The sequence below is a fragment of the Heptranchias perlo genome, chromosome 1 (assembly GCF_035084215.1).
Source record: "Heptranchias perlo isolate sHepPer1 chromosome 1, sHepPer1.hap1, whole genome shotgun sequence".
Classification (NCBI taxonomy): domain Eukaryota; kingdom Metazoa; phylum Chordata; class Chondrichthyes; order Hexanchiformes; family Hexanchidae; genus Heptranchias; species Heptranchias perlo.
Window position 1 is genome coordinate 145,862,514 of NC_090325.1, and position 26,374 is coordinate 145,888,887.

Here is a 26,374-nt window from a genome sequence, read left to right on the forward strand (position 1 = left end):
TTTATTTCTACTGAAGTCAATGCAAATAAAAAATCGGGAGAAATGTAAAATGGGCTGCCAATTTGCTATTGCCCATTTTACACTATCGTACAAAGTCACGATCTACAATGACTTCAGAGGAGGAGCGGGGAAAAGCTGGATAAGAGAAAAAAATTGAGAAAAAGAGAGAATATTTTAACGTGAAATGTTTGAACGTTTATGTTAGGATTCATTCATTTTAGATGTAGCGGAGGAAAGGGGACAAGGGGATAATAGAGAAAAGGGTAAAACATGTAACATGCTAACCTGGCACTCATCAGGCCGAAGGATGGGATTCCTAGAACAGGGAGGGGTGGAACAATTACATGCAGATTTCTGATATTCTAGTTTTATTTGTTCCTGAATCAAATCAAAAAAAAAAATCAGGTGAAATCACCTACAAGTGATATGCAGTTTTTCAGGTCACAAACATTTATAATTAAAAAACTTTGGACTTAATCAGTTTTGATCAGCAAAACAACTTTGAAAGGAATAAATACAATGCTTCACGTAAATAACAAAAGCTTCTGACTGTTTTCAGAAAGCATTATGCTAAAAAGAATTGATGTGCTTCCACAGCCCCGCCCCAACTCGATGGGATTTTGTGTATGTAACATAAGTGTCTGGAAGTACTCTGTACATCAATGTTACTCATCGGTTCAGGGAGAAAATGAAGTACTTTGCACCCAAATAAGGAAAGCCCCTAAGTGCGTCCCAGCAAAACTGCAGTAAACACTAATGTTTCAGAGTTTAACTCTAATTTTGGAATGCACCTTTCAGGGCAACATATTTTCAGAAAACATAAAGCTTAACTATATCAGAAAAAATTGATAAATAGAATAACCCAGAACTCATTTCAAAAGTCTGCCCCACGTTAAGTCAAAATGATCAGATCAATTTCTAAAATGCATTACTAGGTGCTGAACTGCTGCTACCTCCTTTGTTTCCTTGACCAGGTAGATGAGGGAAGGGAAAGAGGGGAGGTAATTTTTCAGTTCTTGAGTATAGCTTTCAACGGCCACAAGGAGGTCAGTGCGTACCAGATTACCTTTGAGTGTGGTTTTTAGGCAGTTTGCATTCGAATAGCACTACATATAGACAATGACTGCGTCAACTTTTGGTAGATGGCTGCAAACTGAATGGAGGGGGAAGCAAAACATATTTTGTTTACTGGGTCCGAGCAGGAGGTGGGGTGGCTACTTGGAATATGGGAAATAGTGGCATGTAGGGAAAGAATTGGAAGTTGACAACTCCCTGTTCCTCTTGTGGTTTTGGCCCAAGTAGGTTGAGTGAAAGCTGGGGAGAGTGGGCAAGCTGAAGAGGGTCCAGTGATCAGTGATGGCTCACGTGGCTTCCAAAATCTTTGTTTAAATGGTTGGAGGCAGAGGGACAACCTAAAAGCCTCTGAATTAGTGAGCAATGGAGGATGAGAGGATGGGAAAGGTTACATCCCTGTTCAAGAAAGTGAAAAAAAAGGCCAGCAAATAATAGGTCAGTTAGTCATACGTCAGTTGTGAGTAAACATCTAGGGGTAGATTTTCATCTTTAATACCTGGGCAGAAATCATCACCTGGGTGCAACACAGACAGGAAAATTGGGCCGAGGGATCACTTGTCCATAAGGGAGCCTGTCTGATTTTTCTTCCATTTAAATTAATAATGAGAGGTAATAGTTACAAAGAGAGGCTCAAAAAATTGAGACTTTTTATCACTGGAACAGAGAAGATTAAGTGTTTTCAAAATTACAAAAGGTTTTGAGAGGTTAAATAGTAAAAGATAGTTTCACTGGTTATGAATTGGGAACTAAGGGGTACAAACTGAGAATTATCACTAGAAGAACAAATGGAGACGTTACACGAAATGCTTTCACAAGGGGTTATTAGAAAGCAGAGGGCTGGGTTTTCCTCCACTATAACGCCCTAAATTGGGCAGTGTAGTGGCAGAAAATTTGTTCTCAGGATGTGGGCAACACTGGCAAGGCTGTGTTTATTGCCCTTCCCTAGTTGCCCTAAGGTGATGGTGAGTCTTCTCTCTGAACCACTGCAGTCTTTGTGCCTACAGTACTAGGAATCACAGGTGCAGATCTGCATCTCAGCACTCACCACAATTAGCAGTTAGACGATCAGAGCATATATCTCTTGTGTGAATGTTCACAATCCTTTGTCTAAAAGCACTGGTTGAAAGTACTGGGCATTGGATTTTGAAGCCACATAAAGGCTTCGATAAAAATTGTAGCATCATTTCCACACAGCAAATCAATTCCAAGCAGTAATTCCACTTACTATTCACTGGATGGTTCAGAGTGTTATAGCATTTCACTAGCTTTCGATAGGGGCTGAGCACAAAATTAATCATCATTGCTGCAGCTCTGACAGGGAGATTCAAAGATACTCCAATCCTTTCTTTTCTCCTAGCGAGATAGGGTTGCAAACTCTGGTTGGACCTATTCTTGGAGATTTCATCACTAACCTGCCACCTTCAACAGTCCCACCCAGTCAAACAGCCTTTTATCCCATCTCTGATACTTTATACTTAAACAAGTGTTCAAAGAAAATCTTTTTAAAAACACAATTTTTTTTATGCCTCTGATTTTTCTCCTGGTTTGCTTGCAGGTGTGTCCAGGAGATTAATCTTTAATTCCTGAAGACTCCAGGACAATCCTAAAGGGTTGGCAACCCTAACAGTTTGTGGCATTCCAAAGCTTAGCAATTCTTTTTAGATTTAATTGTTCTTTTTTTCCTGAGGTTTTCAGTTTGTGTTGCAATTATAGTGCATATATTATTCACAATGCCCGGTGTTTGTGGGTATCACATGGTGCAAGGTGATACTGAGGATCTGGAAATAAGCTCTATGTGCAGGGAGTGTTCGGGTTCTAAGCGAGAGTTGCTGTGTACAGGAGACGTTATGTTTCTGAGGGACCATCGCTGGGCATAGGGAGTGTTTGAGGGTTGCTAACCCTCCCAGATTGCCCAGGAGTCTCCCGGTATGGAGCATGAATCTCCTGGACAGTGCCTGGGTGAACTTCCTTTAAATTTCTCGACGCAGCAGCTGCCGCTGCAGAGAAGCCTCCTGCTCAATGACATTACCCCCTGCCGCTGCAGAAAGCCAGCTGGTGGAGAAACAGCCAAGAGTCTGGGGAGGGTTGGGAAGGGTGGGGGAAATGGAGCGGGAAGTTGCGGGCGTGAGTTGGAAGAGGATGAACAGGGACTAGGGGCAGGGATTGCGGTTCGGGGAGGGAGTGGGTGTCCGGGGACTGGGGAAGTCATGGGATTGGAACTTGGGGCAGGGGGAAGAGCGTGACATCGGACTGGGGGTCAGTGCAGGGAGACAGGTGACTTGGTGGGGGGGGGAAGATAGACTGGGAATGGGGGTCGGGGATGGGGACTTGGAGGGAGACTGGGGGTCGGGGGAGAGAGGGGGACAGGGGAATGGGGGTCAGGGGATTTATCCTTGGGCAGGGGAGAGAGGGGGACTGGGTCTCGGGCGGGGGAAGAGAGGGCAAATGCGGTGGGTGTGGGGCCCCTCATTTCCAGCAGAGCCGGGAGCAGCAGCAACGTGGTGCGTGGGAGTGGCATTGAGAGAGGAGTAGCTAGTAAAGGTGCAAATGAAACCTGGGACTTTACTGTTTCCACTGGTGGGCCTATGGGGAACAAGAGGATGGGGACTGAGGATTCTCATTGGAAGAACCAAGGGGGAAGGGAGAAGGAAGGTATTTGAACTGAGGGCTATGAGACCATGGGGTGCTTCAAAAAAGTGGCTATTGAGGCAGAGACTAGAACATCATTTAAAAGGGAATCAGGTAAGTATTTGAAAAGGAGGAATAAAGAAGGATCTGGGGGAATGGGGTACAGAAGAGAGTGCCAGCACCGGCACAGGCGGCCGAATGGCCTTCCCCTGTGCTGTAATTTCCATCATTCTATGAAAACTCTCCTTTATTGAGTCCAAGCCCAGGAAGTGGTTTAAAAATGTTGGTGCTAAACTGAATTTAGGACAATGTTCCCTGTAAATCGTGCCCCAAACACCGAGCCCACTGCCCTTTGTGCGATCTCTTGGTTTGGTTCAAGTCAGTTTTGACATGTGAAATCCAAATACAGATCAACTCCCAAGTAAAACGTCCCAAGGCGCTTCACAGGAGCATTATCAAACAAAATTTCACACCGAGCCACATAAGGAGAGATTAGGACAGATGACCAAAAGCTTGGTCAAAGAGGTAGGTTTTAAGGAGCGTCTTAAAGGATGAGAGAGAGATAGAGAGGCGGAGAGGTTCAGGGAGGGAATTCCAGAGCTTAGGGCCTAGGCAGTTGAAGGCATGGCCGCCAATGGTGGAGCGATTAAAATCAGGGATGCGCAAGAGGCAAGAATTGGAGGAGCACAGAGACCTCAGAGGGTTGTAGGGCTGGAGGAGGTTAGAGAGATAGGGAGGGGCGAGGCCATGAAGGGATTTGAAAACAAGGATGAGAATTTTAAAATCGAGGCATTCCCAGACCGGGAGCCAATGTAGGTCAGCAAGCACAGGGGTGATGGGAGAATCGGACTTGGTGCGAGTTAGGATATGGGCAGCAAAGTTTTGGATGAGCTCAAGTTTATACAGGGTGGAAGATGGGAGGCCGGCCAGGAGAGCATTGGAATAGTCAAGTCTAGAGGTAACAAAGGCATGGATGAGGGTTTCAGCAGTAGATGAGCTGAGGTGGGGTGGAGATGAGCAATGTTATAGAGGTGGAAGTAGGCGGTCTTGGTGATGGAGCGAATATGTGGTCGGAAGCTCATCTCGGGGTCAAATAGGACGGCAAGGTTACGAAGGGTCTGGTTCAGACGGTGGCCAGGGAGAGGGATGGAGTCGTGGCTAGGGAACAGAGTTTGCAGCGGGGACCAAAGACAATGGTTTAGTTCTTCCCAATATTTAGTTGGAGGAAATTTTTGCACATCTAGTGTCGGACAAGCAATGTGACAAATGAGAGACAGTGGAGGGATCAAGGGGGGTGGTTGTGAGGTGCAGCTGGGTGTCGTCAGGGTACATGTGGAATCTGACATTGTGTCTTCGGATGATGTCGCCAAGGGGCAGCATGTAGATGAGAAATAGGAGGGGGCCAAGGATAGATCCTTGGGGGACTCCAGAGGCAATGGTGCGGGAGCGGGAAGAGAAGCCATTGCAGGAGATTCTCTGGCTACGACTGGATAGATAAGAATGGAACCAAGCGAGCGCAGTCCCACCCAGTTCGACCACGGAGGAGAAGCATTGGAGGAGGATGGTGTGGTCAACCATGTAAAAGGTTGAAGACAGGTTGAGAAGGATGAGGAGGGATAGCTTACCATGGTCACAGCCACATAGGATGTGATTTGTTACTTTGATGAAGGCCGTTTCAGTATCATGGCAGGGGCGGAAACCTGATTGGAGGGATTCAAACATGGAGTTGCGGAATAGATGGGCACGGATTTGGGAGGCGACAACATGTTCGAGGACTTGGGAGAGGAAAGGGAGCGTGTTAAAATACAAATTAAGAGCAGGAGTAGGCCATTCGGCCCCTAGAACCTGCTCTGCCATTTGATAAGATCATGGCTGATCTGATTGTGACGTCAACCCTACTTTCCCGTCTACCTACTGTAACCTTTGACTCCCTTGTTAATCAGGAATCTATCTAACTCAGCCTTAAAAATATTCAATGACCCTGCCTCCACCGCTCTCTGGGGGAGTTCCACAAACTCATGACCCTCTGAGAGAAAAAATTTCTCCTCATCTCCGTCTTAAATGGGAGACCCCTTTTTTTAAACTGTGGCCCCTGGTTCTAGTCTCTCCCACAAGGGGAAACATCCTCTCAGCATCTACCCCTTTCAAGTCCCCTCAGGATCTTACATGTTTCAATAAGATCACCTCTCATTCTTCTAAACTCCAGTGTATACAGGCCCAACTTGTCCAACCTTTCCTCATAAGATAACCCCCTCATTCCAGGAATCAGTCGAGTGAACCTTCTCTGAACCGCCTCCAAAGCAATTATGTCCTTTCTTAATAAGGAGACCAAAATTGCACACAGTATTCTAGATGTGGTCTCATCAATGCCCTGTACAACTGTAGCAAAACATCTCTACTTTTATATTCCATTCCCCTTGCAATAAATGACAACATTCCATTTGCCTTCCTAATCACTTGCTGTACCTGCAAACTAACTTTTTGTGATTCATGTACTAGGACACCCAGATCCCTCTGTACCTCAGAGTTCTGCAATCTCTCTCCATTTAAATAATATACTGCTTTTCTATTCCTCCTGACAAAGTGGACAAGTTTACATTTTCCCACATCATACTCCATCTGCCAAATTTTTGCCCACTCACTTAACCTATTTATATCCCTTTGCGGACTCCTTGCGTCCTCTTCGCAACTTACTTTCCTACCTACCTTTGTGTCATCAGCAAATTTAGCAACCATACATTCGGTCCCTTCATCCAAGTCATTGATATAGATTGTAAATAGTTGAGGCCCAAGCACTGATCCCTGTGGCACTCCACAGGTTGGAGATGGGGCGGTAGTTTGCAAGGACAGAGGGGTCAGGGGTGGGTTTTTTGAGGAGGGGGGGTGATGATGGCAGATTTAAAGGGGAGGGGGACAGTACCTGAGGAAAGGGAACCGTTAACAATAACAGCTAACATAGGGGCCAGGAAGGGAAGTTGGGCGGTCAGCAGTTCAGTGGGAATAGGGTCGAGGGAGCAGGAGGAGGGTCTCAAGGTCAAGATGAGCTCAGAGAGGGCATGAGGGGAGATAGAAGAGAAACTAGAGAAAGATGCAAGTTCAGGGCTAGGGCAGGGGGGAACTGTAGGGAAAGTTTGGCTTGATGGGCTAGGGGAAGGGAAGGAAGTGGCAGAGGCAGCTGAATGGATGGTCTTAATTTTAGTGACAAAGAAGTCCATGAGCTTCTCACACTTTTCATTGGAGGTGAGGGTGGAGGGGGCAGGGGAGAGGGGTTTAAGAAGATGGTTTGTAGTGAAGAGAAGCCAGGGGTTATATTTGCATTCCTGGAATAGTGAGCAGTTGTATTACTGTCAATAAGTCATTGTATTACTGATGGTTATGAGGGGAATCTAAGTGTTATTAGTTATCAGCACAATTTCAGTGAGATGCTATTAGTTACTGATGGAATCAGTTCCTTCCACCTCTGGTTTCTCTCCTATGAATCCCTTACCGACCTTCGGTTTCCTTTCTTCACATGCTCGTGGTTCTCAGAACTTCTCACACAACAGCAGCTGGCACGAATCCATGAACAAAGATACTCAACTACAAGGGAACCAACCTTTGTAAGGGAATTTCAATAACATTTGCATACATCAGGTGATCAGCCCTCCAGGAATCAGTACCTCCTACCAGATCAAAAGCAAAATACTGCTGATGCTGGAAATCTGAAATAAAAACAGAAAATGGTGAAGAAGCTCAGCAAGGCCACAAATGCTACCTGACTTGCTGAGCTTCTCCAGCATTTTCTGTTTTTACCTCCTACCAGAGTTGAGCTTCTGATAGAGGGAGGCTGTGTGCGGGGAGCATTCGGGTTGAAGGAGCATGTGGGCAGGGCCAGTGTTCGGGTTCTGGGGGTGGGCGGGGGATGCTGTGTGCGGGGCCAGTGTTCGGGTTCTGAGGGAGGGCGGGAGAGGCACGCTGTGCACGGGGCCAGTGTTTGGGTTCTGGGGGCGGGCGGGGCATGCTGTGCGCGGGGCCAGTGTTCGGGTTCTGGGGGGACGCTGTGCGCGGGGCCAGTGTTCGGATTCTGAGGGAGGGCGGGTGGGGCACACTGTGCGCGGGGGCAGTGTTCGGGTTCTGAGGGAGGGCGGGACACACTGTGCGCAGGGCCAGTGTTTGGGTTCTGAGGGAGGGCGGGGTACACTGTGCGCGGGGCCAGTGTTCGGATTCTGAGGGAGGGCGGGTGGGGCACACTGTGCACGGGGCCAGTGTTCGGATTCTGAGGGAGGGCGGGTGGGGCACACTGTGCACGGGGCCAGTGTTCGGATTCTGAGGGAGGGCGGGTGGGGCACACTGTGCACGGGGCCAGTGTTCGGGTTCTGAGGGAGGGCGAGACACACTGTGCGCGGGGCCAGTGTTCGGATTCTGAGGGAGGGCGGGTGGGGCACACTGTGCGCGGGGGCAGTGTTCGGGTTCTGAGGGAGGGCGGGACACACTGTGCGCAGGGCCAGTGTTTGGGTTCTGAGGGAGGGCGGGGTACACTGTGCGCGGGGCCAGTGTTCGGATTCTGAGGGAGGGCGGGAGAGGCACGCTGTGCACGGGGCCAGTGTTTGGGTTCTGGGGGCGGGCGGGGCATGCTGTGCGCGGGGCCAGTGTTCGGGTTCTGGGGGGACGCTGTGCGCGGGGCCAGTGTTCGGATTCTGAGGGAGGGCGGGTGGGGCACACTGTGCGCGGGGGCAGTGTTCGGGTTCTGAGGGAGGGCGGGACACACTGTGCGCAGGGCCAGTGTTTGGGTTCTGAGGGAGGGCGGGGTACACTGTGCGCGGGGCCAGTGTTCGGATTCTGAGGGAGGGCGGGTGGGGCACACTGTGCACGGGGCCAGTGTTCGGATTCTGAGGGAGGGCGGGTGGGGCACACTGTGCACGGGGCCAGTGTTCGGATTCTGAGGGAGGGCGGGTGGGGCACACTGTGCACGGGGCCAGTGTTCGGGTTCTGAGGGAGGGCGGGTGGGGCACACTGTGCGCGGGGGCAGTGTTCGGGTTCTGAGGGAGGGCGGGACACACTGTGCGCAGGGCCAGTGTTTGGGTTCTGAGGGAGGGCGGGGTACACTGTGCGCGGGGCCAGTGTTCGGATTCTGAGGGAGGGCGGGTGGGGCACACTGTGCACGGGGCCAGTGTTCGGATTCTGAGGGAGGGCGGGTGGGGCACACTGTGCACGGGGCCAGTGTTCGGATTCTGAGGGAGGGCGGGTGGGGCACACTGTGCACGGGGCCAGTGTTCGGGTTCTGAGGGAGGGCGAGACACACTGTGCGCGGGGCCAGTGTTCGGATTCTGAGGGAGGGCGGGTAGGGCACACTGTGCGCGGGGCCAGTGTTCGGGTTCTGAGGGAGGGCGAGACACACTGTGCGCGGGGCCAGTGTTCGGGTTCTGAGGGCGGGCGGGGCACACTGTGCGCGGGGCCAGTGTTCAGGTTCTGAGGGCGGGTGGGGCACACTGTGCGCAGGGCCAGTGTTCGGGTTCTGAGGGCAGGCGGGGCCAGTGTTCGGGTTCTGAGGGAGGGCGAGACACGCTGTGCGCAGGGCCAGTGTTTGGGTTCTGAGGGCAGGCGGGGCCAGTGTTCGGGTTCTGAGGGAGGGCGGGGCCAGTGTTCGGGTTCTGAGGGAGGGCGAGGCCAGTGTTCAGGTTCTGCGGGGGGGGGGGGGGGCCAGTGTTCGGGTTCTGAGGGAGGGCGGGACACGCTGTGGGCGGATCCAGTGTTCAGGTTCTGTGGGAGGGGGGGGCCAGTGTTCGGGTTCTGAGGGGGGATGGGCCAGTGTTTGGGTTCTGAGGTAGGGCGGGGCCAGTGTTCGGTTTCTGAGGTAGGGTGGGGCCAGTGTTCGGGTTCTGAAGGGGGGGCCAGTGTTCGGGTTCAGAGGGGGGAGGGGCCAGTGCTTGGGTTCTGAGGGAGGGCGGGGCCAGTGTTCGGGTTCTGAGGTAGGGCGGGGCCAGTGTTCGGGTTCTGAAGGGGGGGCCAGTGTTCGGGTTCAGAGGGGGGAGGGGCCAGTGCTTGGGTTCTGAGGGAGGGCGGGGCCAGTGTTCGGGTTCTGAGGTAGGGCGGGGCCAGTGTTCGGGTTCTGAGGGGGGGAGGGGCGGTCAGGATGCCGAGGTTTCGAATGTAACAACACGCCCGCACTTTGTTTCTTGTATCGAGCTCCTCGGGACTGGAAACTTTTCCCAAACAGCGAACGCTGAGAATCTCGGACTCGCTGTCGCCGACCGGTGACGTCACTCTCGTTGGCTGTAGCCAATTGGAGGGGGTTCACCTTTCGAGGGGCACAGTGAAGGAATCAGTGGGGATTCCTTGGCCATTAGCGAGTACAGGTCCTAGAGAGAGAAAGAGTTCCCTGAGAGCACGTGGAATGGGCTTGGGGCTGCTGGAGGGTCAATGTGAAATGTTTGTCAGCTAACTTGTATTCAATGACTGGAGATAGTTATAAATAAACTTGATTTATTGAATCTGCAAACTTTTTTTAAGTCAACTTGTGCCACGCGTCGTTTGAGGATTTCTTGTGCTTTTTGTTTTTCCTTTATCGTCAATATATTTGATAAATTTAACGTGAAAGCCCGATGCACACCATGTGCAGTACTTTGGTATCAATCAGTTGGACTCATCCATTTCCATTACTGGATTGAAGTGTTTGACTTTGTTGCTATAACTTTTGATGAAGTGTAACTTTTTTTAACGCAGAGCCAAAGTTAAAACTGTTGATTATAGGATAGATCCGAGAACAACACGTTCAGATAATCCAGCCTGATTAATTTCTGCAATAGAGACGTCTTAAATATAAGTGCATTTTATGAAACATGGATTGTTGGAATAAATTAAACTGTATTTTTATTTTACTTTGGATTTCAGCAATTAGTTACACTCTTAGGCTGTCAGAAAAAAACCTTTAAGAACTTACCAATGTGAGTTTTCCCCCTCCTGCCTTGCAGTTCCTAAATCGTGACCTAACATCGGGCAAGTGGGTTCCAGCTTTGGCTCCGAAATTGGCTATCTGTATACTTGCATACAAGTTTCAACACAGTAAAATTTGTTTCAAGACAGTACAGATCCGACCTCACTATCTTTTTGATTGGGAAGGAAATACCCACATATACCCTTTCCAATAGGGATCATTACTCACTGTTCATTAATTAGTAACTGGAAAGTGAGTTTGTGCAGGTCCAGGATTTGGCTTGGTTGTGATGTCTCCCCACTGTTGAATAAGCTCTCAACATTCAGTGTCTGTGTCAGTGGTACTCAGTCTTGAAGCTATTGTAGCAAATGCTGCTCCACATATCTGAGCTTTGATCTGCACCCTGTCAGCTGTGAGGTATTACGGGAGCTACGATATATATTGGGATGGAAAGAATCATATTGAGAGTATGACCCTCAATAAAAGCTATTGAGTAACCTTGGATTGGTTCATGAGTGACGATGACCCTTAGTCAAGAGATTAAAGTTTTGCATCATTCACAGAACCATATCCCACCATGAATCATTTTCTTCAGCAGACGAGGGCAAAAAAATTGGGCTTTTTTTCCCAAATTCCATGAGTCTTACTTAAACATAAGCACTTTAATCTTGAAATAAGGCTGACTGAACAATGAGTCATTAAATTATAATAATAATGAATCTCAACCACAGGTATTAAGTTGTAGAGAAATCAGATTTAAGTTATCTTTTCTTTACTTAGAGTATATCTACATATATAATCAGGTTGGAGCCTATACCATTTGTTATTGGACTTCAAAATATTTTATCTGTTAGTGGCCTTTGCCTGCAGCACAGAAACTTTTGATGTCTCAACTCTATACTTTGCTGACTATTCAAACTATGAATCACAATGGTCTGGTCTCTGCAGATAGAACTCATAACTCATAACCCTGACTGCACTGGAGATTATAGTAAATAAAAACCAGTACCATTTTGAAACCATTTAATGGAAGTTGGTTAACCGATGGAGTGCTTTGGTGTACCAAAACATTAACAGAAAATTCTGGAAACACTCAGCAGGTCAGTCAGCATCTGTGGAGAGAACAGATGTTTTAGGTATGGACCCTTTGTCAGAACACTGGGTCCACACCTCAAATGCTGACTGACGTGCTCAGTGTTTCCAACATTTTCTGTTTCAGATTTCCAGCATCTGCAGTGTTCTGCTTCTATTTTGCCAATGTTTTGTGCATTGAATAGGTTGTGAGTTCGTGCTTTCATGCTCTACACCTTGATCTGGCTATTGGAGGGGTGCCAGTGGAGGGAAATTGCCTTCCATTAGATGGGAAGAATGTCAACTCCCCTAAGCTCCGGTCACACCAAACAACAGATTAAGAGCCAGATGCTTAAGAGCAGATAATCTTCCTGCCCTCTTGGCCAAACATGAAAAAGACACAGCACATTTTGTTTTCCTGCCATGATATTACAAACTTATTTTTCAGATAAACTAGGTGACACCAACCTTTAGGACCAGAGATTAAGTCTAGCCTAAACTAACTCTTTTAGTTGAATTCTAAAGTAAAATGAGAGTGAAACCTCATCCCAATTCTTAGTGTCAGTGGATCTACAGTGCAGAACTAACCACTATTTCACAAATCAGCAATCTTACTCAGAAAAGTAACAAGGATAGCTGACGGGAAAAGTGTAAAAATCCTCTGGGGTGCTTTAGAGGTTAAAATCTCATTAAATTGAAGCCCTTGGTAAAAATGTTTTACAATAAATGTTTTACAGTCTCTACTACTTTTATACAGAACAGGTGGGACTGATTATCTAATAAGGAACAAGTTTACATTTTATGTTTTATGCTTTTGTTACCATCAGATTTGACTACTGCAATACTCTCCTGGCCAGCCTCCTATCGTCGACCGTCCATGAACTCGAGCTCATACTGTATATCCTAACTCGCACCAAGTCCCGTTCACCCATCACCCCCTTATTGCTGATCTAAATTGACTCCTGGTCCACCAAGGACTTGATTTTAAAATTCTCATCCTCGTGTTCAAATCACTCCATGTCCTTGCCCCTCCCTATCTCAGTAACCTCCTCCAGCCCTACAACCCTCCAAGAACTCTGCATTCCTCCAAATCTGGCCTCTTGTGCATCCCCCATTTCCTTTGCCCTACCATTCGTGGCCATGCCTTCAGATGTCCTGGCCCTAAGCTCTGGAATTCCCTTTCCAAACCTATTCACCTTTCCACCTCTCCTCCTTTAAGACACTTCTTAAAATCTACTTCTTTGACCAAGCTTTTGGTCACCTCGCATAGTGTCTTCTTCTTTGGCTCAGTGTCAATTTTTGTCTGGTAACGATGTTCTACTATGTTAAAGGTGCTATATAAATGCAAGTTGTTGTCTACATAAAGGTTAATCAATATTAATCATGGTAAGGGTCATACATGATTAGACTGCTTTGTATTTAGCCATAGCTATTTCTACCCTAACACTCCAAGATGATGATAATGTTTCATTGTCCAGCATTTAGATTTCTCACCTGATAGCACAAATATTCACCCCCCCTCCATCAAAACAAAATGTTCTGCCCTTTGGATCTCTTTGCACCAATCCCAGGGCTCAGGTAGCAGGTAAGCATGTTACTCCTGAGCTTCTGCCAATTCTTTATACAGAAATATATATGCTCAATAAAAGTTTTTCCCATAAAATTGTCAAATTATAAACTTTGGAGAGCCATAATTTCATAAACTTTCTAATTTGAATGTTTTAAAAAGTATTGAATTATGAAATATGAATATAATTAACATGTCAACAGTAGAATTTTTCCCCATGAGATATGTATACCTTGTGTATGTATCATCTTAAAGTTGTGGTAACCCTAAAATGAACTCAAAAGTGTTGCATTGAAAAATCTGTAGTGGTTCCTTGGAGATGACTTGTCTATCTTTGGGTCCCAGAAAGTTTGTTGAAGCATCAGTCAATCGTTTAAATACTATTAGGTATTCAACCACACAAAGGAGGATGTTCTTTGCAATTGGTATGTCACTTCTAGCAGACACCTATGAATTAACTACTGGATGCAAACAATCCTTTGTTCCCACATTTGCTGAGCAAATGGAGATGCATTAAGATGTGGTTAGGATTGCACCATTGTTATGATTTAAGGCACCATTGTTGCTTTGATGTCTAATGCAATCAAGCTGAATGAGCTGTACCTTCTTTAAGGAATGTGCTTGAACTTCAAAGGTAAAATATCTTTATAACTAATGTATTTTCTTGTGTTTTTCAGTTCTCTATTCATTATGCCTCCACCATCGGATGAGGGATAGTGGTACATAGAGCTCCATATAAGGAATTTTATGTGTGCATTACCAGACCCTGTCGCTGGAACTTTCAACTCAGCATCATTGGAAAGGACGATCGGGGGGTGGTGGGGTGGTGTATAATGGGCGGCCGATCCACAACCTCCCATTGTGTGCACACGCCAAAGTTGAAAGTTTCGCTCAGTGTATTTGTAGAGTTTGCTGAGAGAATCTATAAGAACTATGAACTTGTTTAAAACAGTCAGCCCAGTTTGTATGAAGTGTACTCTTGATTGTTGTACTGTATGATATCGCGTCGATGTTTCTGCTACTGTATTATTTTATCAGTTAATAAATCCAGACAGTAGTTTTAGCCTGCAGGCTGTGGTCTAATGATGTAATTTCTCACTTTTTGAGATGACAAGAGAATGTAGAGGGAAACCAACATGTGAGGAACAGGAATAGGTCAATCGGCTATTTGACCCTGCACTGTCAGTTTGTTAGCAATGGCAGCTGTAACTTTTAATGGCAATTCCTTATTTTTTTCTGTACACCTCTTTTTAAAAATTCATTCTTGGGATGTGGGCATCACTGGCAGGGACGGGATTTATTGCCCATCCCTAATTGCCATTAAGAAGGTGGTGGGGCTTCTTCTTGAACCGCTGCAGTCCATATGGTAAAGGTTCTCCCACAATGCTGTTAGGTAGGGAGTTACAGGATTTTGACCCTGTGATGATGAAGGAACGGCGATATATGTCCAAGTCAGGATGGTGTGTAACTTGTAGGGAATCTTGAAGGTGTCATGTTCCCATGCACCTGCTGCCCTTGTCCTTCTAGGTGGTGGAGGTCACGGGTTACTTACTAAATATCTACTTCCTTTTTAAACAGCTCAAATGATTCTGCATCTGGGATAGTACATTACACATTCTCACAACCCATTTTAAGAACATTTATTTTTAACTAGCTTAAGTCCAAATTTCAAGATTATATCATCTTGTTTTAGATTCCCTCACTATAGGGAAGAGTTATTTCTTATACTCTTCTTTCCCTTCATTATTTTAAATATCTAATCAGGTCACAATTTAAACTCCACATTTCCAGGGAATATAATCCAAGGTTACCCATTCTCTCAGTTTTCTCATCCCATATATTTCCCTGGTGAATTCTTGCTGGACTTTCTCCGAGGCGAGTATATTTTCCCCAAAACTAAGCACAGTATTCCAGGTGAAATCTGACCAACACTCTGTATAACTGCAGTGGTACATGACTTTCTATAGCTTGTGATGAAGCCCTGCATCCCATTGGCCTTTTTGATTGTTTTTTGAATCCCTGAGCTAACTTTTAATTGTTTATTTTATTCAATGTACCTGGACACCTAAATTCCTTTTCTCATCTATCCCATTTTGACGGTATTCGTATCTGCTATTCAACAATAACTTGCATTTATATATGTAAGGAATCTTACAACACCAGGTTATAGTCCAACTGTTTTATTTGAAAATCACAAGTTTTCGGAGGCTTTCTCCTTCGTCAGGTGAGTGTGGGATTCGGATTCCATGGAAGGTTGCCACATTTATAGTCAGAGAACAATACCGCGCAACAATCGCCAGACAAGAGGGTTCCCTCCCAGTCAGGGAACACTTCAGCAGTCAAGGACATTCAGCCACCGATCTTCGGGTAAGCGTTCTCCAAGGCGGCCTTCAAGACACACGACAACGCAAAATCGTCGAGCAGAAATTGATATCCAAGTTCCGCACCCATGAGGACGGCCTCAACCGGGATCTTGGGTTCATGTCACGCTACACGTAACCCCACCAGCGAAATAAAGTTATCTGTTTTTAATACAATGGGTCATTCTCTGTCTTTCTCTTCCTTTCGGATGTTTCTCTCTCTCTCTCTCTCTCTCTGTCTTTTGTTCTGGCCATTTGTTTATTCGGTGGTCCTGTAGGTAACATCTCTCTGTCTGAACAATTTGATTGCCTTGACAACGGGCAGTTGGAAAGATTATCTGTAATCACCAGGTATTGTTCTCTGACTATAAATGCGGCAACCTTCCATGGAATCCGAATCCCACACTCACCTGACGAAGGAGAAAGCCTCCGAAAGCTTGTGATTTTCAAATAAAACAGTTGGACTATCACCTGGTGTTGTAAGATTCCTTACATTTGTCAACCCCAGTCCATCACCGGCATCTCCACATCATAGCATTTATATAGCACCTTTAACGTAGTAAAACATCCCAAGGCGCTACACAGGAGCGATTATCAAACAAAATTTGACACTGAGCCACATAAGGAGATATTAAGAGAGATGACCAAAAACTTGGTCAATGAGGTAGGTTTTAAGGAACGTCTTAAAGGAGGAGAGAGAGGTAGAGGCGGAGAGGTTTAGGGAGGGATTTTCAGAGCATAGGGCCTAGGCAGCTGAAGACACGGGCACCAATGATGGAGCGATTAAAATCAGGAATGCACAAGAGGCCAAAATTGAGGGAGTGCAGAGATCTCGGAGGTTTGTAGGGCTGGAGGAGATTACAGAGACAGGGAGGGCCAAGCCTATGGAGGGATTTGAAAACAAGGGTGAGAATTTTAAAATCGAGGCATCCCCAGACCGGTAGCCAATATAGGTCTGCAAGCACAGGGGTAATGGGTGAACAGGATTTGGTGTGAGTTAGGATATGGGCAGCAGAGTTTTGGATGAGCTCAAGTTTACAGAGGGTGGAAGATGGGAGGCCAGCCAGGAAAGCATTGGAATAATCAAGTCTAGAGGTATCAAAGGCATGGATGAGGATTTCAGCAACAGATGAGCTGAGGCAGGGGCGGAGATGGGCGATGTTATGAAGGTGGAAATAGGCGGTCTTGGTGATGGAGTGGATATGTGGTCGGAAGCTCATCCAAGGTTGCGAATGGTCTGGTTTGGCCTCAGACAGTGGCCAGGGGGAGGGATGGAGTTGATGGCTAGGGAACGGAGTTTGTGGCGGGGACTGAAGACAATGGCTTCGGTCTTCCCAATATTTAGTTGGAGGAAATTTTTACTCATGTCGAACAAGCAATGTGACAAATGAGAGACAGTGAAGGGGTCAAGGGAGGTGGTGGTGTGGTAGAGCTGGGTGTCGTCAGCATACTTGTGGAACCTGACGTCATGTTTTCAGATGATGTTGCCGAGGGGCAGCATGTAGATGAGAAATGGGAGGGAGCCAAGGATGGGTCCTTGGGGGACTCCGGAGGTAACAGTGCGGGAGCGGGAAGAGAAGACATTGCAGGAGATTCTCAGGTTGCGACAGGATAGGTAAGAATGGAACCAGATGAGGGCAGTTCCATCCAGCTGGATGACAGAGAAGAGTTGTTGGAGGAGGATGGTGTGGTCAACCTTGTCTAAGGCTGAAGACAGGTCGAGAAGGATGAGGAGGGCTAGTTCACCACGGTCACAGTCACATAGGATGTCATTTATGACTTTCATAGGGGCCATTTCAGTACTGTGGCAAGGGCGGAAACCTGATTGGAACAATTCAAACATGGAGTTGCGGGAAAGATGAGCATGAGTTTGGGAGGCGACAACAAGTTCAAGGATTTTGGAGAGGAAAGGAAGGTCGGAGATTGGGGCGGTTGTTTGCAAGGACAGAGGGGTCAAGGGTGGGTTTTTCGAGGAGGGAGTGATGACGGAAAATTTGAAGGGGAGGGGGACAGTAGCTGAGGATAGGGAACCGTTAACAATATCAGCTAACATGGGGGCCAGGACGGGAAGTTGGGTGGTCAGCAGTTTGGTGGGAATAGAGTTGAGGGAGCAGGAGATGGGTCTCATGGTCAAGGTGAGCTCGGAGAGGGCAGGAAGGGAGATAGGAGTGAAACTAGAGAAAGATGTGAATTCAGGGCTAGGGGAACCTTAGGGAAAATTTGGTTTGGTGGGCTAGGGGAAGGGAGGGAAGTGGCAGAGACAGCTGAACGGATGGTCTCAATCTTAGTGACAAAGAAGTCCATCAGCTCCTCGCAATTTTTGTTGGAGGTGAGGGTGGAGGAGGCAAGGGAGAGGGGTTAAAGAAGATGTAGTGGAGAAGAGAAGCTGAGAGTTATCTTTGTATTCCAGGATGATCCTGGAATGTTAAGCAGTTTTGGCAGAGGAGAGCAGAACCCGATAGTGCTTTATGTGGTCTACCCAGATCTGGCGATGAATGGCTAAACCAGTTGTCTGCCATAAACGTTCAAGTCTGCATCCCTTGGACTAAAGGGAGCAGAGATGAGGGCCATATAAGGGGGAACAACCAGGGTGAGAGAGAATAATGGTTTTAATGGGGACAAGGGTACCAAAGGTGGAAGTGAGGATGTGATTGAGCAGATCGGTAGCTGCAGAAATGTTGTGGTGAATGGAGGTCCAAAGGCTAGACAGTTGGGAATTCCCATGTTCAAAGCATACAACTTCACATTCTGTTACATTAGATTTCCTACCCATGTCACAAGGTTGCCTCCTATTCCATGTGTCTCAATTTTAGCTAACAGTCTCTTATGTGGAACCTTGTCAAAAGTGTTCTAAAAATCAATGTAAGTGGCACCCATTAATCCTCTGTCCATCACCTCAGTAACTATCAAAGGTTAGTTAGACATAACGTACCGTCACAAAAACAAGCTAACTCTCCTTAATCAGCTTATATTTTTCAAAGTGTTCATTTGTTCTGTCCCTGGTGATGGATTCTAGCAATTTTCCCACTACTGATGTTAAACTCAGGGCCTATTCTCCTTAAGTGATTTACCAAAATACGGGGTTAATTGTTAGAAATGGGCTACATTAATCCATATATGGCACTCAATAGATAATAGTTCCTATTCATTAGGGACTCTGTCTGCTTTTGGAAGCCGTCATCAAGTGTAAACATAAGGAAAAGGTGTAGAGGAAAAGCCTGTAATAATTAATGTTTATAAACTTTACAGAAGGTATTGGGAATACTTAAATTATCAAGCCATTAACTTTTGCAGAGCATGTGTATGTGAGTTGGTAGCATACTACAGAAAAAGGGATTGGGTGGATCTAGTTAATTTTGCCTCTTTTCTGTCAAGGCCACGTATCTTATAATCTTTACTTTTAGGAGATTTTTTTCACTCTCCAGAGCAAACTGTGTTAGCCAGTGGCAAGCAAAGATGTAGTTGGGGCCGTTTTGATTAGGAGAGAAGAAATTACTGGGTCATTTAATAGAGCTGTTTAAAATTATGACAGGTGAGACTAGATAGAAACACATAGTTTCCAGCAATTGAGGAGTCCAGTACAAGGGTTGCCAACTCTGGTTGGACATATTCCAGGAGGTTTCATCACATGACCTCCCGCCTCCAACCGCCCCACCCCACGTGCCCACCATTGGTCACCCGACATGTCCATCTTTGTGGTGCACCACTTTCCCACACCAATTAGAAAGCGAACAGCCTCTTTGTCATTGGATGATTCCTGACTGTTAGTCAAACAGCTTTTTTTTTCCCATATCCAATATTTTTATAACTAATAAACAAATAAGTTGAAAGAAAATGATATAAACACACAATTTTTTTAATCTTCCTGTTATTTTTCTCCAGGGTTGCTTGCAGCAGTGTCCAGAAGATTAATCTTTAATTCCTGGAGAGTCCAGGACAATCGTGGAGGGTGGCCATCCTGACAAGGGAACATAGATATATGATTAAATGTAAGAGATTTAGGACATAGAACAGAATGAACCTTTTTACTTGGAGGGTAAACTCTACCGAAGTTAGTGATTGAAACAGGGACCATGTGAACATTTAAGTAAAGATTAGATTGGTGGCTGAGGAAATGAGAATAAAGGTACGTGGGAACAGAGCAAGCACATGGGATTTGGACTACTGCTTGCAGCGGATAAATACTAACATGGACTGGTTGGGCTGAATAGCCTGTTCCTGTGTTGTAATTTCTTTGTCATTCTTTGTCTGAATTAACTAAACTCATGATAGACATCTTATTCTAATTTTTAACTCAGCATACCAATATGAAAGATTTAGCTGGAGAGTTTTGATTGCATTCTAGATCTGCTATGCTATGGTTATTGTACAAATAGCGGTTTGGTCTGTTATGAGAATGGCACTAGCAGACAGCATTGAGTTACGCTGCCCCACTTGCACCTGTTGTAGTTAGGGAAAGCAGAGCTCTGTGCATTCGTAGTTAAGCACATGCACAGACATCTGCTTATGAGACTACCGGGAATATCGAGGACACTTTATGAAGAGAGGGGGATACAGATTTACATTTCATTATTTTAGATGTTCTCCCTGCCCATGTGATTTATGAAAGTCGAAGTCAGATAGAAATCAGTATTATGCAACCCTTAAATATTGTACTTTATTTAAAAGCAGAAACTTATTTAGTTTAAAAAATGTTATTTTGCCTCAAAATTAGACTTGCTAGGGCTGAATTTCCCCAGTCTTTTCAGGATAATAACTTTGTATTTGGGGTGGGTGGGGTTGAAATTGAGGTCGGACCAGAGTAGGAGCCATTTGATAGTGAATAACAGATTAGTATATTTAAGGGTGTTCACCCTTGCAGATGCACTGTGGCACATAATGACATGGTGGAGGTGAACATTCAGTCAGAGCTGGGTTATCAAAGGGAGCATCCAAGGTTAGCTGCAGCTGTCTCCTCACAGTGAGAGAGAAGGAATATTCTAGGATAAGGCTACCACACATTGGTCTAATACATATCAACAGACTATTTTAAGAGATAAGAACAGGTCACCTCCCTATTCTTCTGAATCAAGGAACACTTAAAGAGGGGGAGAATCTCTAGTAAATTAAAAATCATATGTCTATGTGCACTTCCTGCCTATAAAACCTTGCTTCCTGTTGTCACATTTGTCACACGTTTCTAAATTCCTTTAATGGAAACTGCCTACGTAGACTTTTCATCATATACTGCCTCCAATCACATCATTTTGACCAGAATTCCTCTGTGGTCACTTTTGTTACCATCTAATTTTGCAACAAATGTAGCATTTCTCACCCACACTACCTAGAATAGCTTTACACTTATATAGTTAATGTAGAGTAATTGAAATGGAACTGTTGGCTGCTCTCAATTTTATCTATTTTTAAAAAAATAGCAGTAACGAGAGTGAATAAGCAACTCCTTATCACTGAATACTGTTCACAATTTAAAAAGTGCACTCTCGGTAACATGATTTGGTGATGTCTTCAGCCAGTGAAAACATATACATTTTAAAAACTTTTGACTGACATTTTACTGCTCCTTTCTCTCTTTTCAATAATACTGTCTAAGTTACACAATGGATGGTGGTTTTGCAGGAGGAGAAACTTCCAAGTGACATTCGGTCTAGTGAATCAATTTTTCTTTTAATTCCCAGCTTGTAACTTTCACAGTTTCCCATCCCTGTCTGACTTCCTTCACAGATATACATACAATTTCCTGTGCAGCCGTGAAGACAATAGAATCAACTGTCATTTGAAATCCACTGCTTTTATTGGGAGGTTTGTCTTGACATCCATTTTTGTCTGATTATGCCTGTGTGAAGAACCTTGGGATGTTTTTCTACGTTAAAGGAGCTAAATAAATGCAATAAAAACAGAAAATGCTGGAAATAATCAGCAGGTCAGGCAACAGGTGGACAGAGAAACAGAGTTAACATTTCAGGTTGATGACCTTTCATCAGAACTGCTGATTAAATGCAAGTTGCGGTGATTGTTGTTGTTTTCATCAGTTCTCTGGCCAAAGTGGCAAAACATCAAATCCCAAGGTGAAAACTAGCAAGACACATTCCACCTTGCCCATTGTTTGATTATGGAATGGTATTGGCAATCCATGGTTCGTGCATTTGGTTCCTTACTAATTGAAGCAGTATTGCTCTTTAGAAGGTAATTGCCGGGAATGTATCAATAATTATAAAAATTTTAAAATGCCAGATTGATGGTCTTGCAGCTCAGGTGTTTAAAGTGTGTTCAGTTTCTCAGTTAACATAATGGCCTAGAAATCTGTTTGCGCTGGTCTGCCAGCATGAAGTGGACACAGGGAATAATCCCTGCACCTGAATGGATAGGCCCGAGATCCATCTAATATTGGGCCTTGGGCCTCATTATTATCAAACCAGCAAGCTGCAGACACCTAATGGGTGTTCCCAAGCAGCTCACTGGAGAAGAGGTCTTGAAGATCTGGTGCCCTCAGGTAAGTCCTTAAAGGAGACTGGGAGAGGGGAGCGATTGGGAGGGGGAGCGAGAGGGAGATGGGAGCGATCGGTAGTGGTGGCCAGGAGGGAAGGTAGCAGTGGCCTGGAGGGAGGATCGTGGTGGTGAGGATGGGAGGGTAGCGGAGGCGATTGGGGGAGGAGGGTAGCAGCAGCGATTTGGGGTGGGCCATGGTCACGATCGAAGGGGTGGGGGGGTCAAGGTCATGATCTGAAGGGGGGCGGCCCAAGGTTTTAATGTGGAGTTGGGTGGAGCACTCCTGCTCCTCCTGGATCCACATTCAGGTAAGTTTTTTTTAGCAAGCGTACCTTTTTGGTGGTGGTCTGCAGCGGTCCCTTTAAGGACCATCTGTTAGGCTGTATGTAAATCCGGTTTTCCTGAATGCAGCTGGTGCCAGTGCCGGCTGCTTCAGGGCAAACCAATATTGCAGAGAAGACCTCAAACAGGCGTTAGGCCCCTTATTTTCATTTACCTGTTTCAGGCACGGGCTCTGGACGCCTATTTTTTTGCCTACACCAATATGGCAGGCGGCGCACTTCGGGCTCACAATGTGCGTGCGCATCCTGCCCTCCATATTGGAGGCTTAGGTGCCTGTTTAGCTCCCGAAAACCGGGCGTGTGCCAGCAAATTTCTCGGCCCATGTTTGGGGGTTCATTTCTAGTACACCTCTTTATCAGAGCAGTTCATGAAAATGACCCGAAACCCATGTCTAAACTACAACAAATGAAGCCCACAAAACCCAAGCAACTCAGTTCAATTTTCACTTTTATTTGTTACTCACTGCTTCGTTCCATTTGAATTTTGTAGGTCTGGAAATTTAGAGAGGGCTGTTCTAATGTTATTATCTCATTGGTGGTTAAATCCTAAATCAGAACATCAAGATTTGTTAATATCTTCAGCTTGAGATATGTGCAAATTAACAAGAACATGGATTTAAACTCTCTCGCCCCAAAATTCTGCAAACCCATTTAAGGGTTCAGGAATGTGATGGTGGGGGACTTCTGCTCACTATTGACTCAGTCCCAATTCATGGGGACAGGGTCATTTACATACTCTGTACAGGTGCAACAAAGGTCCCACCCAATGAGGTGGCAGAACTTGGATTGGCACCATGCTAGTCCAAGAGGAGGCATTTGAGGACCTTAACTAACTGAAGATTAAAAAGGCGAAAAATAACTTTAATTCCCACAGGGAATGTCTGGGTGGCGGGCTTTGATTTTTTTTTAATGTTCAGGCCTTCAACAGGCCCAAAACAGAACCCATGCTTAAGTACGCTTGAGAAGTGCCCAACCCACCGGCAGTGAGCAAATTCCCACAAGTAATGTGGGCTGGAAACCCAGCCAATCCAGACTCCACCCCAAATTGCACCCCCGGTAAGATTGCACTGCATTTCCACCCTCCCCACCCCTTAGAAATTTGGGCCCAATATGTGGTCCGTAAGCTTCTGTGATATACACCTAATCTGACAATGAAGAGAAAAAACTGTCTAGAACCTATTTACATTCTTTCAGTCTTATATTCTTTATTCTGTACAAACAACAAAGAAATGAATGTTCTCTTCACTATGTGCATGGAAATTGTAAACCTCCTTTTGGATGCATTTATAAAGCCACTACATATAGCTACCAGTGCAATTTTTTCCCCCAATGTAGAAAAGCAGTACCAATGCTTGGTTAATTCTACCTTATTAATAGGCCTCTTAGTCATTACTAGTAAAACTAATAATATTATTCTTAACTTTTAAAATGCCTGTATCTCCTGCTAGATATCAGTTTGGTGATTATTAGAACAGTCTAGAACAGGAAGCTATTATATCAATGGTGTCTACTTTGCATCCCACATAATGCCAAGAAACTAATTGATTGTTTGATCAACCAAAACAGTGGGATGATGTCAACAAATTGAGCTGTTTACAAACTTGATTTTCTGGTTTGCAAGCAAGAAAAACTAGATGACAAGAAAATTTCAAAGTGACAATATCCTTTTTGATGGCCTACATATAACAAAGGTTTAAAACTTTTGAAAATCAATGTGGCTCAGATCACCATTTTCCACATAAACAAAAGTTATAGGCTGTATGAAAATGGAGATCTGTTGAGTGCAGTGAACGTTATGTGGAAGCACTTTGACCATCTAATTAGCATTAGACCATCTAATAGATTGATAGTGTGTACTGATTAGACATATGTGTGGATCATTATGACTTCCTTCCTCTTCCACCCACACACACACAGAACATCACTACACATTGATCACAAATCGCCTGGATCTGGGAGAACTGGCAAATTACACATTTGAAGCAAATTATGTTTGCATTTTACCCTAATCAAGAAAGAAATTCCAAGAGTGCAGTTCATTCTTCTTAAAATATTGCTCTGAAGGTGCAGACTTGTATTGTTGTATATACATTGATGTATATGGTGTACTCGTATACAGATATGACCCTCTAAAAGGTTCATACTAAGCCATAAATGTCTTTATATAAACAATTTTATAACAATCTGAGATGGTGGCAATAATTTAAGCTCCATAATAATTCCATCTCATTTTTTTTCTTTTTTCTGGTTTTCTCCCCTTTATGGAAACGACATGGTTAAATGAGATTAGAACTGTTTGCTCACATGGAGGGTAAATGCCAACACAGTCTGGCTGGGCCGAATGGCCTGCTTCCACGTTATGTTTCTGTGGGTGCAGACACTTCCTCATGGTGAAAGTACATAGCCAACAATAGTCCTCCAATATCTTGTCCAAATGGCCAAAAGTCATATGTGATCCTAGATAGAGATCATTGGCAGGCTAGTTAGGGAGTGTTACAGCCAAGCTAGATTCTTTTCTCACCCTATGTCCACACGGACTCACTTGCAGGATGGCAGTCAAAGGCAAGAATCCTAGTTGATTTTTCCCCATCTTAGTTGGGGGCGTTTAGGCTAACTGCTGTCCCAAGCTGAGATCAGCTAATTCAGAACACATCCAGGAATGAAACTGGGAGCTTTTGGTTTGTAAGGCAGCATTTGTGGAGAAAAGAAAAAGGTTAGGTTAATGTTTCAGGTCTCTGACCAGTCGTCATAGATGTGAAACATTAACCTATCCGTTTTCCTTTCTCCACAGATGCTGCCTGACCTGCTGAGTGTTTCCAGCATTTTCTGTTTTATTTCAGATTTTCAGAATCTGGTAAGTTTCTCCACTTCAGTTTTTAAGATAATTTTTTTCTTTATTTATTCAGGTGGTATTGCCCATCCTTAGTTACCCTGAGAAGGTATTTGTGGTCCTTCTTCTTGAACTGCTGCAGTTGTTATGGTGATGGTACTCCCACAGTGATGTTACCCTCACTGCTAACAAATGCGAGAAGCTCATGGACTTTTTTCTCACTAAGACTGAGATCATCTGCTCAGCTGCCTCTGTTGCTTCCCCTAGCCCATCAAGCTAGATCTTTCCCCAGGCTCCCCTTGCCCTACCTCTGAACCTATTTCTACCTCTAGTTTCTCTCCTATCTCTCCTTGTGCCCTCTCTGAGCTCATCTTGTCCATGAGACCCACCTCCTGCTCCCTTGAGCCCATTCCCACTAAACTTCTGACCACCCAACTTGCCTTCCTGGCCCCCATGCTAGCTGACATTGTAAATGGTTCACTCTGCTCAGGCACTGTGCCCCTCCTTTTCAAAAGGGGGTTCTGTCATCAACCCTCTTCTCAAAAAACCCATCCTTGACTCTTATATCCTTGCAAACTACCGCCCAACTCTAACCTCCCTTTTCTCTCTAAAGTACTTGAATGCGTTGTCACCTCTGAAATCTGCGCCATATTTACCACTATTCCCTATTTGAATCTCTCCAATCAGGTTTCCACCCTGTCACAGCATTGAATTGGCCCAAACCAAAATCACAAATTACGTCCTCTGGACTTGGGCCATAGTGCATTATGGTTTCTTGTTCTCCTTGACCTCTCTGCATCTTTTGACATGGCCAACCAGACCCACCTCCTCCAATGCCTCTCCTCCTTTGACCAGCTCAGTGGGACTACCTCTGTTGGTTTGACTCTTACCCATCCAATTGTAGTCAGAGCATTTTCAGCAAAGATTTGTCCTTGGCACCTTCCTCTTCCTCATCTACATACTGCCCCATGACAATATCATTGCAGACATCGGATCGGCTTCCATATGTACGCTGATGACACCTAGCTCTACCTCTCCACCAACTCTCTCGACCCCCCCCCCCACCACTGCCTCTTTCTTGTCAGACTGATTAACATCAAGGGG